Genomic DNA, 14,086 nt, shown 5'->3' on the forward strand with positions numbered 1-14,086 from the left:
CCGCAAACTTAATTTGCAAGTTGTTCCTCAAGGTTTCCTCGCCAACCTTCAAGTCTCTCCTACCTTGGAAGACCAGATTCGCCAAGCTCAACTTCTGGATGCTATGGTGAAAAAGGTGAAGATTGGGATTGCCAAGAGTCAACCCAAGTACAAGTGCTACCGCCTTGATGACAAGGATACTCTCTTATTCGAGGATCGTATCGTCGTGCCCAAAGGTGACCTTCGTAAAGTGATCATGAACGAGGCTCACAATTCTCTCCTCTCCATCCACCCTGGGAGCACGAAGATGTATCAGGACCTCAAGCAGGCTTATTGGTGGACTCGAATGAAGCGCGAGATTGCTCAGTTCGTGAATGAGTGTGATGTCTGCAGAAGAGTGAAGGCAGAACACCAAAGGCCAGCGGGTCTCCTCCAACCTCTTGCCATTCCAGAATGGAAGTTTGACCACATTGAGATGGACTTCGTGACCGGGTTTCCAAAGTCCAAACATGGCAATGATGCTATATTCGTTGTCATCGACAAACTCACCAAAGTGGCTCACTTTCTGCCTATCAAAGAGTCAATCACTGCAGCTCAATTGGCGGAACTCTATACCTCTCGGATTGTATCTCTACACGGTATTCCACAAGTGATCTCTTCAGACCGTGGCAGCATCTTTACCTCCAAATTTTGGGATTCTTTTCAGAAGGCCATGGGCACCAACATCCGCTTCAGTACAGCTTTCCATCCTCAAACTAGCGGTCAAGTCGAGCGTGTCAATCAGATTCTTGAAGATATGCTCAGGGCTTGTGTGATCTCCGTCGGCATGAAGTGGGAGGATTGTCTTCCTTATGCTGAATTCTCCTACAACCACAGTTTTCAAGCAAGTTCGGGCAAGGCCCCATTTGAAATTCTGTATGGCAGGAAGTGCCGTACCCCTCTCAACTGGTCCGAAACCGGTGAACGTCAGCTTTTGGGTAATGACTTAATCACAGAGGCAGAGGAAATGTGCAAAGTCATTCGAGATAACCTCAAAGCAGCCCAATCCCGCCAAAAGAGCTACTATGATAGTAAGCACCGTGATTTGGCTTTCGAGATTGGAGATCATGTTTACCTCCGCATCTCTCCAATGAAAGGTACTCGTCGCTTCGGTATCAAAGGGAAGCTTGCCCCTAGATATGTGGGACCTTTCAAGATTGTCAGCAAGAGAGGCGATCTCGCCTATCAACTCGAGCTTCCTTCAAACTTTGCAAATGTGCATGACGTGTTCCATGTCTCTCAGCTCCGAAAGTGCTTCAAGACTCCTGACCGCACCGTCAACTTCGAGGACATTGAGCTCCAAGAAGATCTCTCTTATCATGAGCACCCCGTTGCTATTCTTGAAGAGACTGAACGCAGGACTCGCAACAAGTCAATCAAATTCCTCAAAGTCAAGTGGTCACACCATTCCGACCATGAAGCTACCTGGGAAAGCGAGGATCACCTTCGTTCTGAGTACCCGGCGTTCTTTCAGTCCTAGATCTCGGGACGAGATCCTTTCGTAGTGGTGGAGTGTTGTAACACCCCGGATATGATTTTCCCATTATGTAATCCAACTCTTGCCGTTTCCGGCGTTAAGTTATTTTATCTTCTCGGGTTCGGGTTTTTTTCTCCGTGTGTTGTGTCGTTGTCATGCATCTCATATCATGTCATCATGTGCATTGCATTTGCATACGTGTTCATCTCATACATTCGAGCATTTTCCCCGTTGTCCGTTTTGCATTCTGGCGCTTCGTTCTCCCCTGATGGTCATTTCTACCTTTCTTTCGTGTGTGGGGATTAAACATTTCCGGATTGGACTGAGACTTGCCAAGCGGCCTTGGTTTACTACCGGTAGACCGCCTGTCAAGTTTCGTACCATTTGGATTTCGTTTGATGCTCCAACGGTTAACCGAGGGACCGAAAAGGCCTCGTGTGTGTTGCAGCCCAACACCCCTTCAAGTTGGCCCAAAACCCACCAAAACCTTCTCCGTCATCTAGAGCGTTCGATCACGATCGCATGGCCGAAAACCGCACCTCATTTGGACTCTCCTAGCTCCTCCTATGCCTATAAATAGAACCCCCACGAAAAATCTGGATCTCTCCCCCGTCCAAACCCTAAAATTGCCCCGCCACCACCGGACACGTCCGGCCGCCGCGAAGTCGCCGCCGCCACCCGCGGCCACTGGCAGAGCGCCACATGGCGCCGCCATCGCCTCCACCGCCGCGGCCCGCCCGGCCCACAGCAGGCCCCCGCGAGCCCGAGTCGCCGCGCCGCTCCTCCCACGCACCGCCGCCTCCTCCTCCTCACCGGCCGCCGCCCGGTGTGCCTCGTCGCCCCTCCGCCGCCGCCGCGCCATTGCCGGACCGGAGCAAGCTCCGCCGTGACAACCCCTCGCCGCCTCGTCGCCGATGGCCGCCGCCCTGCCAGCGCCGCCCTCCGCCGCCGCCTCGCCGCCCATCCTCCCGGCCGGCTCCGTTTTGGGTATATAGCATATCAAAATGTTCGTCTCAGAGAGCACATCATTTCATCTCATTGCATCATTTTCATTTGAGTTCATCTTGATGCCCGAAATGTTGTTAGAAGAATACTATTTGAGATAATTGTCATATCTGCTGCTCCAATTAGATATTTGTCATTTTTGACATGATTATTGTGTGCATGATATGCCCCTGAGCTCTTCATGAGTTTTATTGTATGTTTTGCCATCTATCCAGAGGTGCAACCCATGTATTTTTTTGATGTGTGTGGTGACTAGCACAAGCTTGCAAAGTGGAGCATTCGTTAAGGATGATTTCAGGGACTTAGCATTTCCACTAAGTCCTTGAGTTGTTCATCTCATTATGCCATATGTTCATGTTGTTTCCTAGTTATCCGTGCCTCTTTTGAGGATGATCAGTTAGGATGTTTTGTTCATCTTGTAGTGCTCTATCCATCCATTTCTTTGTTTGCAATTATGGAGCACCCTAGCTTGAGTCAATCGAGCTCTACTTTTGTCATTTCGTGAATCTGGGCAGATTGTCTACTTGTTAGCGTTTTTGCCGGGGATGTTGTAGTTGATCCGTGCATGCTATGCTATTGTTCTTGCCATGTATAGCTTGTATTTTGTGTATTCTTGATGGGTGCATGCTTATCTTGTCATGACTTGCTCTGTAGTGAGTGCATCGAGCTCGTAAACATGCCTACTTGATATCTGTTTCAGCATGCTCCAGTTTTCACCAAGTCTGTGATCTGATTATGTTTTTGCCATGTTCACATGCTTGCAAATGTATTTTGTGATCCCTTTTGGCTCAAGGTCACTAAGGTACTTTTGTTAAGCTCTTTGAGTAGCTCCATGCCATGCTTTACTTTGCCATGTTTAGGTCCTGTAGCATATTGTTTTCATGCTCCAAAGCGTGCTATCTGATCTGAAATTCCAGACAAGTGTTAATTTCACTAAGTCTGAGATCTGTTTACCAAATGCATTTTTGCCATGCTTGTTTGAACCTGTTAATGGATGAATTGGCCGTATCCGAGTTCTAGACTTTTGTTAAGCTTCATGAATGGATTCCTTCCATGTATTTTGATGCCTTGTTTGAGTGCTGTAACATGTTCATCTTGTTGCATTTAGATGGCTACTTGCTGTAAATCGCAGAACGTGGTCATATTTAAATTGCTTGCCATTTCCAAACCGTAACTCCGATCCCGATGTTCTTTATATCATTTTCAAGCGATTTCATCTCATCTTTCCAGTGGCACACTTGGATTTCCAAGTTGAGGCCAGGTTCATGCATTCCTTGTCAAATCTTGCATATGCATCACATATTGCATCCCGCATAACATATCATCTTTGCATCATGTTGTTTGAGTTTGCACGTGGTTGATTGTGCTCCGTTTGCTTGTTTGTCTTGTTTGGGTAGAGCCGGGAGACGAGTTCCGTTAAGCTCGTTAAGCTCGTTGTGTGATGTGTTTCGTCTGTTGCATTCATCTTTGCATCGTGTGCATTGCATCATGTCATCATGCCATTATTATTGCAACCGTTTCAAAACTCTTTTAAATAAAACGTATGGATCTTCGATCCATTTAAATCGAGGGAAGGATGACTTCTCTTTATAACATATCCTCCCAATATTAGGGAGCTATATTAAAAATATTCCATTATCTTTGGAATCACCATAACATACCTGCGGTTTAAGTTCCATACATTTTCTATCTCATTTCCTTGCCTCAAACTTTGCCAACAATTCTTATCTCTTTTATTGAGGCTCTACCAAAAATCTCAACATTTTGGTCACTTCTAAACCTCGTCCTAGTTCAAACCCATTTGAATCAAATTCAAATGAGTTTGAATTCTTATTGTTTGATCTGGACCTTTCTAATTTTGTCGGACCAAGCATATTTTTGTGACTCCAAGAAAATTTACCGCTTGTCCAAATTCTACTTCAACCTTCTCCTCTGTCCTTTTTCCTTTCTTTTAATTCTCTGTTGTTTTAAAAAAACAAAGGAGTGGGGGAGAGAGAGTAGCCCAGCTGGCCACTTGGGCCTCAGTCTAGGCCGGCCCGCTTCCCAGTCCCGCTGCTAACCCTAGCACCTTGGCCCGATCCTCCTCCTCCCCCGTACCCCTTTCCACCCAGCACCGCCAGGGAAACCGCATCCCTCGATCCACCTCTCCTCGATCCCCATCTCCCTCGTCTCCACCCCGCCACCAGAGAGCCTCGGCTCGTCCCCATCTTCCTCTCGATCCGGCTCGTCCCCACCTTTCTCCCGCTCTCCCTCTCTACGCCCGACCTCCTCCTCCGCCAGCCCCGCGCCCGGGTTTCCTCCTCCATGTTTGTCCTTCTCGTTGAGAGCCCCGTGGGATCCCCCTCGCCCTCGCTGTTTGGCACCGGCGCCGCCCTGCCGCTTCGGCCCCGCGGCCACCTCTCCTTCCCCGCTCGTGCCCGAGGATCGAGCGCCCCGACCTTGCTCTGCTGAGCGCCGTCCTCCACTACCTCCCCGCCAGGGGCCCTCGCAGGCTCCACCTCGTCGCCTTGCCTCGTCACTGGTCCCTGCTCCACCTCGTCGACTCGCATCCGTAGAACCAGGCCATGGCCGCGCCATGGACGCCTCCCTCCTTTACACCTGGCCTCGATTAGAGTCGCTCCTGTCAGCAACCAGCACGACCACGAGGCTGCCCTCTCCTTCCCCTGCACAGGAGCTCGCAGCAGCCACCATCGCCTCCTTGCTGTTGGCATCCCGAGGCCCCTTGTGTTGTTTTGTGTTGGACATCAAGGACGGCAAGATCGACTATAGTGACGCCAAGTTCCACCACCGGCAATACCCGGACTCCGAATGCAAGTACAACTACAAACCCGAAGAACTCAGATGCATCAAGTCCCGGAACTGGGAGCACCCCACCTTCTATCGCATGTCACGCTCCCGTCGCACTTTCTTTGCACCGGGATCTCAATCGATTTACCAGAACCGGAACGTTGTCGTGGCACTGTTTTGTTATCGTTGTTGTGGCTCCCCTTTTCATTTCCGCCACGATGACAAATGCTTCTTAATATGCTCTTGTCAACTTTTAATAAAAATTGCATAAACTTGTTCATGTCATCCGCATCATGATAACAACAATTAAAATGTTTAGATTGTTGTTGCACCAAATTACTAATGCATATGGGGATTTACCAGATTTGTTGTTTGTTATATCCGGCCCCATTTAATTTGTTTAGATAGTATAGTTTTGTTATGCTTCACCTCTTGCCATGCTAACCAACATTTAATATTGTTGGGTACCTAAACGAGAGAGAACTAAATAATTGATGTGGTGTTCCGTCAATATGCAACTAGTTGCATATTGAGCTCCACTTAACTTGTAGTTTTGTTTGTGCCCTTTGCCATGCCATGCTTCATTAAATCGGACATGCATCATACTTGCTTGCACATCATGCCATGTTTATGTGGTGGTTGTTTACTATGTTGTTTGCTTCTTTCCGGTGTTGCTTCTTCGGGTTGGTTCCGGTAATGTCGCGTTTGTGAGGACCCGTTCGACTACGTCCCTTTGTCTTCTTCATGGACTCGTTCTTCTTCCTTGCGGGATTTCAGGCAAGATGACCATACCCTCGAAATCACTTCTATCTTTGCTTGCCAGTTGCTCGCTCTTTTGCTATGCCTATGCTGCGATACCTACCACTTGCTTATCATGCCTCCCATATTGTTGAGCCAAGCCTCTAACCCGCCTTGTCCTAGCAAACCGTTGTTTGGCTATGTTATCGCTTTGCTCAGCCCCTCTTATAGCGTTGTTAGTTGCAGGTGAAGATTGAAGTTTGTTCCTTGTTGGAACATGGAGATGTTGTTCCTTGTTGGAACATGTTTACTTGTTGGGATATCACAATATCTCTTATTTAATTAATGCATCTATATACTTGGTAGAGAGTGGAAGGCTCGGCCTTATGCCTGGTGTTTTGTTCCACTCTTGTCGCCGTAGTTTCCGTCATATCGGTGTTATGTTCCCGGATTTTGCGTTCCTTACGCAGTTGGGTTATAATGGGAACCCCTTGACAGTTCGCCTTGAATAAAACTCCTCCAGCAAGGCCCAACATTGGTTTTACCATTCGCCACCTAACCTTTTCTTTCCCTTGGGTTCTACAAACTCAAGGGTCATCTTTATTTTAACCCCCCCGGTCCAGTGCTCCTCTGAGTGTTGGTCCAACTGAGCGATGTCCGAGGCTACCAGGGGCAACTTTGGGCTGGCTTACCCGATGTCTTGCTCATCCGGTGTGCCCTGAGAACGAGATATGTGCAGCTCCTATCGGGATTTGTTGGCCCATCTGGGTGGCTTTGCTGGTCTTGTTTTACCATTGTCAAAATGTCTTGTAACCGGGATTCCGAGTCTGATCGGGTCTTCCGCTAGAAGGAATATCCTTCGTTGACCGTGAGAGCTTGTGATGGGCTAAGTTGGGACACCCCTGCAGGGTTTTGAACTTTCGAAAGACGTGCCCGCGGTTATGGGAAGATGGGAATTTGTTAATGTCCGGTTGTAGAAAACCTGAAGTTGACCTTAATTAAAATGCTTCAACCGCGTGTGTAACCATGATGGTCTCTTTCCGGCGGAGTCCGGGAAGTGAACACGATTTTGGAGTAATGCTTGACGTAGGTTGTTCTAGGATCACTTCTTGATCATAGTTGTTCGACCGTGATTTTGCCTTCTCTTCTCGCTCTCATTTGCGTATGTTTTAGCCACCATAGATGCTAGTCGCTTGCTGCAGCTCCTCCTCATACCTTTTACCTTACCTATAAGCTTAAATAGTCTTGATCGCGAGGGTGTGAGATTGCTGAGTCCCCGTGACTCACAGATACTTCCAAAACCAGCTTGCAGGTGTCGTTGAACCATGCAGATGACGCAACCAAGCTCAAGGAGGAGCTCAATGAAGATCTTGTCCTTTGTTTTGTTTCGTTCTAGTTGATCAGTAGTGGGGCCCAGTTGGGGTCGACCGGGGATCTGTGTAGCATTTGGGGTAGTCTTCTTTTATTTTGGCTCCATAGTCGGGCCTTGATTGTATCTAGTTGATGTAATGCTTTATTCATGTAATTGTGTGAAGTGGCGATTGTAAGCCAACTATGTATCTCTTTCCCTTATGTATTACATGGGTTGTGTGAAGATTACCTCACTTGCGAAATTGCTTTCAATGCGGTTATGCCTCTAAGTCATGCTTCGACACGTGGGAGATATAGCCGCGTCGAGGGCGTTACAAGTTGGTAATCAGAGCCTTCCCCGACCTTAGGAGCCCCATTGCTTGATCGAATTAGCTGCCGAGTTGAATCTAGAAATAATGTTTTGAGTCATTTAGGAATTATATATCGGAGAGTTTAGGAATTCTTTTTACTCCCCAGTCTCCTCGTCGCTCTGGTAAGGCATCCTGACGTAGAGTTTTGACTATTCTCTTCTCAAATTTCACTAAAAAAAATTTAGGATCACGCGGGTATCTTGGAATCGTTCGGATGATTTTGTGACGAGAACATTGTTCTTGGTGCCTCCTGTCTTTAGGGGTTGTGGCAGTGTCCCGGGGAGTTGAGCTCCGAGGTGTTGTCGTCACAATTTTATCGTTGCAGTTCTGGAATACCTGAGTTTAGTACGCCGACATCGAAAATCTCTTTTATGCTGTTCGTTGGTGAGATAACCTCGACGCCACCCAGTACTGGGGCGGGAGTTCAGGAGTATTGCCATAACTCGTATAACGGATGCTTTTCGAAGGTTGAGGTAGACGATTTCCGAAGGTTTCTTGGTTATGTGTTGAAGGATGGATACAGCTGGATGTAGGATTTGCTAGTTTTGGGTGAGATATTATGCTTCTCCTGTATCCCCAACACCTGATTGCATAACCGGAAAATTTTGGGAGTTTATAAGTGGGAATTCAAGTAGCTCTTAGGATATCTTTCCAACAGGTGTATGATATGAAATTGGGGTTCGACGTCTAGTGGTCCGCCTATTCACGGTCGGTTTTACAGTGGTCTCGTTGTGTCTTAAAGAGTCCTTGTCTATGCCGACTCGGGGACACTTCGTATGTCATGTGCACTGCCTTGTACATGATGGTGTTGTACGATCGAGCCCATGTAGGCCCAACCACGAAAACTTCGGACGAAATCTCTATCATATGTTTGTTCCGGCTTATTCTGCAAGCCAATCCTTTGTTTTGTTTTGAGTTGTGGTATTCGAGTTGCTTCAAAGTCAAATGTTGATTCCATACTTTTCCTAAGTGGTGTTCTCATACTCCTATGTGAATACTAATCCTTCATAATAATCGAGATTGTCAAGTCAATCCTTTTCAATCGGTGTGCTTCTCTTCAAGTGGATCCGATCATTTCAATATCAGCAAGATCTATTATTAGTTCTTCTCAACGGCGTTTGTTTCATCCGTTCTAAGTTGTCTTTATTTTTTCCCACCCTCCCACCCTTGTTTGCCTTGAAGGATTCATATTTCTTAATCACTATCCATTTTATTGATGGAAGTCCCTCCATTCTTTTTCCTTCATGTTTTTACCCGGTGTTTCTCATGAAGATGCTCTACTCGTTCTTCATTCTCCATTCTTTGCTTCTCCGGTGGATTCAATTCAAGCTTTTGGTGTTGATCATATCCTTTCCTCGTTTCAGAAGTTTTATCATACCGGTGCTCATCATATTCATTCATTTCCCGCTATTCAATTATTCCGGAGTGCTGAAGATATCTCGGAAGGCTCATCTTTTCCTTCAAGATACGTTCAAACCTATTCCGAGGTTGTTATCTCTTTCAAGCCATTTTATTTAACCGGTGCTTTCTCTCTTTTAAATTGTTCAACGGTGTTTCTTTTGAGTGGGCCCTAACCCACAGGTCTTTTACCAGGATCTTACCTGACTCTTCCATTCTTTCCGGAGTTACTCCCAAATTCTTTTCAAAGTTTGACGTAAGAATGATTCATCATCAGTCATATGTATTTCTCCAAGATCTGTCAAATTCTTTTCATCGTTGGTTCAACCTTTCTAATTTTCCATCCCGGAGTATCTCAACAATTCATGGTGGTGTTTCTCATCGGTATTCTCAACATTTGAAGACCGAAGAAGATTTTTTTCTCTCAATCTTGCTCCTTTCTCTTCAAGATTCGTGGTGCTAGCTTGATGCCATCCTCTCATAATTATTTTCGATTGTGAGAATTCTTCTCACCCATCCGGAGCATTTCAAGATTCTTTTCAGTTTGCTTCTCCGGAGCCCATCATCTCAGAATTTATTCATTCTCAGCTTTCAGTATCATTCTCTAAATCTTACAGGTGTTTCATTCAAGTGATCTCTAATCGGCTCGTGATCTCTTTGTTCCCATGTATCTAAATCCTCTCAAGCATCCTCGTTCATTTTATAATTCGTCCCGGTGTTTTCTTTATCTTTTCTTCAATCGTTTTCAATTCTTACGGTGGTTCGTTCAAGATTTCTATTCCTTCATTATCATATCAATGTATTCGTTGGTTAAATCCTACCGGTGGTCCATTGAGTTTGTGCTATATCTCTCTTAATCCTTTTCTACGAGAATAAGTAATATGTCAAATTCGTTGCTTGTCATCAATTTGAATTGGTGAAGGATAAGCATAATGTAATTCTTATTCTTGTTTCATCGAGTTTATTCAATTTCTTCTCCGGAGTGGTTCATCATATCACATTCTCGGTTCGAGTTGCTTTATCTTTTCTTTCTGGAGTTCAAAGTTAGTTTAGTTATATCATTTCGAGGATCCATCTAAGTCAGCACAAGGTTTCACCTTGTGTTTTCAACTTTTCTTTCCATTCGTTTGACCATTCATTTATCGGAGTTCTTCATGGAGACACTACATGTGGGTTCATAAAGGATTAAATTCCTTCTCGAAGCGTTCATCAAGATTCTTTTCAGAGAAGTTCAAGTATTCTTCTTCGTGCAATCCGGAGTGCAATTCCTTCTACCTTATCTTTTCAGGTGGTGTTATGTCAATTTGACAATTTCTTTCGTGTTTCATGATTCGCAAATTGTCAGGAATGAGATATTTATACCCATCAATTTCTTCTTTGGATTTATATCGAGTCATATTTCACCTAAAGCTTTCCCTAAGGACTGTTGCTATTATGGTGATTATAAATGACCCAAGTTCTTCATTTATCCTCCCGGTGGAATAAGCTTCTCATCTCCTTGTGGATGTCAATCCAATCTATCGTTTCCAGTAGTGGCAGAATGTCACCTCATAATTTGTGATGTATTCCATAAGCCCACAACAAGCTTACTCTTTTCGTTGTTGTTTTTTTTCCAACAACTCCGTTCGACCCTTATCCTAAGGATGCCTTTTCCAAGCTCATTTGTGGCATTAGTTGACCTTTTCTTCTCCATCCTTTCAATGATATATTTTTCCTTTCTTCTTACAGAGGCATTGTGATGTTTCGCTTTTCTCTCATATTCTCGAGTTGTGAGGATCATGTTCTTTTCATGCTTATCCATTTAACCGGAGTGTTCTGCCCTCTGCTCAAGTTCTTTTCATCTTATCAAGTTTCATATCACTTTTCAACCGGAGTTGTGTCCAAATTTGTTCTTCCTTGTTCCTCTTTTCTAAGGGAGTGTTTGCAACTTTGTTCATCTTCGTTGTATTCTTTCATTCAAATTTGCTCAGCCTTGCAAGGTTCTTTGGTTTCACTTGTTTGTCAAAGAAGCAACTTAGTTTTACCTTTTCCCCTTCCTCTTTCGTTTTCCCCGGTGCCATCCTAGATCTCGGGATGAGATCCTCTCGTAGTGGTGGAGTGTTGTAACGCCCCAAGACCGGAGCTTCAGTTGCCTTCCATGGTTTCCGGGTTTCGTTGTGTGATGTGTTTCATCTGTTGCATTCATCTTTGCATCATGTGCATTGCATCATGTCATCATGCCATTATTATTGCAACCGATTCAAAACTCTTTTAAATAAATCGTATGGATCTTTGATCCATTTAAATCGAGGGAAGGATGACTTCTCTTTATAACATATCCTCCCAATATTAGGGAGCTATATTAAAAATATTCCATTATCTTTGGAATCACCATAACATACCTGCGGTTTAAGTTCCATACATTTTCTATCTCATTTCCTTGCCTCAAACTTTGCCAACAATTCTTATCTCTTTTATTGAGGCTCTACCAAAAATCTCAACATTTTGGTCACTTCTAAACCTCGTCCTAGTTCAAACCCATTTGAATCAAATTCAAATGAGTTTGAATTCTTATTGTTCGATCTGGACCTTTCTAATTTTCTCGGACCAAGCATATTTTTGTGACTCCAAGAAAATTTACCGCTTGTCCAAATTCTTCTTCAACCTTCTCCTCTGACCTTTTTCCTTTCTTTTAATTCTCTGTTTTAAAAAAACAAAGGAGTGGGGGGGAGAGAGAGTAGCCCAGCTGGCCACTTGGGCCTCAGTCTAGGCCGGCCCGCTTCCCAGTCCCGCTGCTAACCCTAGCACCCTAGCCCGATCCTCCTCTTCCCCCGTACCCCTTTCCACCCAGCACCGCCAGGGAAACCGCATCCCTCGATCCACCTCTCCTCGATCCCCATCTCCCTCGTCTCCACCCCGCCGCTAGAGAGCCTCGGCTCGTCCCCATCTTCCTCTCGATCCGGCTCATCCCCACCTTTCTCCCACTCTCCCTCTCTACGCCCGACCTCCTCCTCCGTCAGCCCCGCACCCGGGTCTCCTCCTCCATGTTCGTCCTTCTCGCTGAGAGCCCCGCGGGATCCCCCTCGCCCTCGCTGTTTGGCACCAGCGCCGCCCTGCCGCTTCGGCCCCGCGGCCACCTCTCCTTCCCCGCTCGTGCCCGAGGATCGAGCGCCCCGACCTTGCTGTGCTGAGCGCCGTCCTCCACTGCCTCCCCGCCAGGGGCCCTCGCAGGCTCCACCTCATCGCCTTGCCTCGTCACTGGTCCCTGCTCCACCTCATCGACTCGCATCCGCAAAACCAGGCCACGGCCGCGCCATGGACGCCTCCCTCCTTTACACCTGGCCTCAATTAGACTCGCTCCTGTCAGCAACCAGCACGACCACGAGGCTGCCCTCTCCTTCCCCTGCACAGGAGCTCGCAGCAGCCACCATCGCCTCCTTGCTGTTGGCATCCCGAGGCCCCTTGTGTTGTTTTGTGTTGGACGTCAAGGCCGGCAAGATCGACTACAGTGACGCCAAGTTCCACCACCGGCAAGACCCGGACTCCAAATGCAAGTACAACAACAAACCCAAAGAACTCAGATGCATCAAGTCCCCGAGGAGACCCGTTTTTCCTCAAGTTCGACTACATTGTGACGCGTCAAGTACCAGTACCGCCTTCTTCGGAATCCCAAGAATGCCATGTACCTCGACACCCAGCGCCTTGAACGACTACCGACGTTGAAGACCCATGAACAAAAACCGTCAAGTTTGACTACCCTCGACGTGCACTTCACCAAGTACCACGCCATGGGTGTCCCTCCAAGTTTGATGTTGGAACATGCACGACTACGTGGATTCACCAAGTACACCTACGCGTGAAGACGCCAAGACCATTTCGGGATTAACCAAGTACCACTACCGAGGACTCGAACATCTACGAAAATGTGTACCCCTACCGTCGCCGAGATCGCGAGAACCTCTACCGACGACCTCGGAACGTGTACGATGACAGTTGTCGAAGACCCGTGCCTCTACCGCTTCCCGAACATGAATGATTACCTCCATTACAAACGCCCCGAGAACGTTTACTTCCTCTACCATCACCGAGTACCACTACTTCCCACGACGATCTGGAACGACTACACCGCTTGACCCGGACCGCTCCGGTAACGCACGCTTCGAAGGTATAACCCCGAGACGACCGCCGTGAACGAATGCATTGTGATGTATGAGATGCTCGTGCTTGCACCGTACTCAATTTGTCGGTGCACGTTGCCCTCTTTTACCTTGTCACCGTCATGTGGGAACCCGGTAACTGGGAGCACCCCACCTTCTATCGCATGTCACGCTCCTGTCGCACTTTCTTTGCACCGGGATCTCAATCGAGTTACCAGAACCGGAACGTTGTCGTGGCACCGTTTCGTTATCGTTGTTGTGGCTCCCCTTTTCATTTCCGCCACGATGACAAATGCTTCTTAATATGCTCTTGTCAACTTTTAATAAAAATTGCATAAACTTGTTCATGTCATCCGCATCATGAAAACAACAATTAAAATGTTTAGATTGTTGTTGCACCAAATTACTAATGCATATGGGGATTTACCAGATTTGTTGTTTGTTATATCCGGCCCCATTTAATTTGTTTAGATAGTATAGTTTTGTTATGCTTCACCTCTTGCCATGCTAACCAACATTTAATATTGTTGGGTACCTAAACGAGAGAGAACTAAATAATTGATGTGGTGTTCCGTCAATGTGCAACTAGTTGCATATTGAGCTCCACTTAACTTGTAGTTTTGTTTGTGCCCTTTTCCATGCCATGCTTCATTAAATCGGACATGCATCATACTTGTTTGCGCATCATGCCATATTTATGTGGTGGTTGTTTACTATGTTGTTTGCTTCTTTCCGGTGTTGCTTCTTCGGGTTGGTTCCGGTAACGTCGCATTTGTGAGGACCCGTTCGACTATGTCCGTTTGTCT

The sequence above is a fragment of the Triticum urartu genome, chromosome 1A (assembly GCF_056163025.1).
Source record: "Triticum urartu cultivar PI428250 chromosome 1A, HENAU_Tu73, whole genome shotgun sequence".
Lineage (NCBI taxonomy): Eukaryota > Viridiplantae > Streptophyta > Magnoliopsida > Poales > Poaceae > Triticum > Triticum urartu.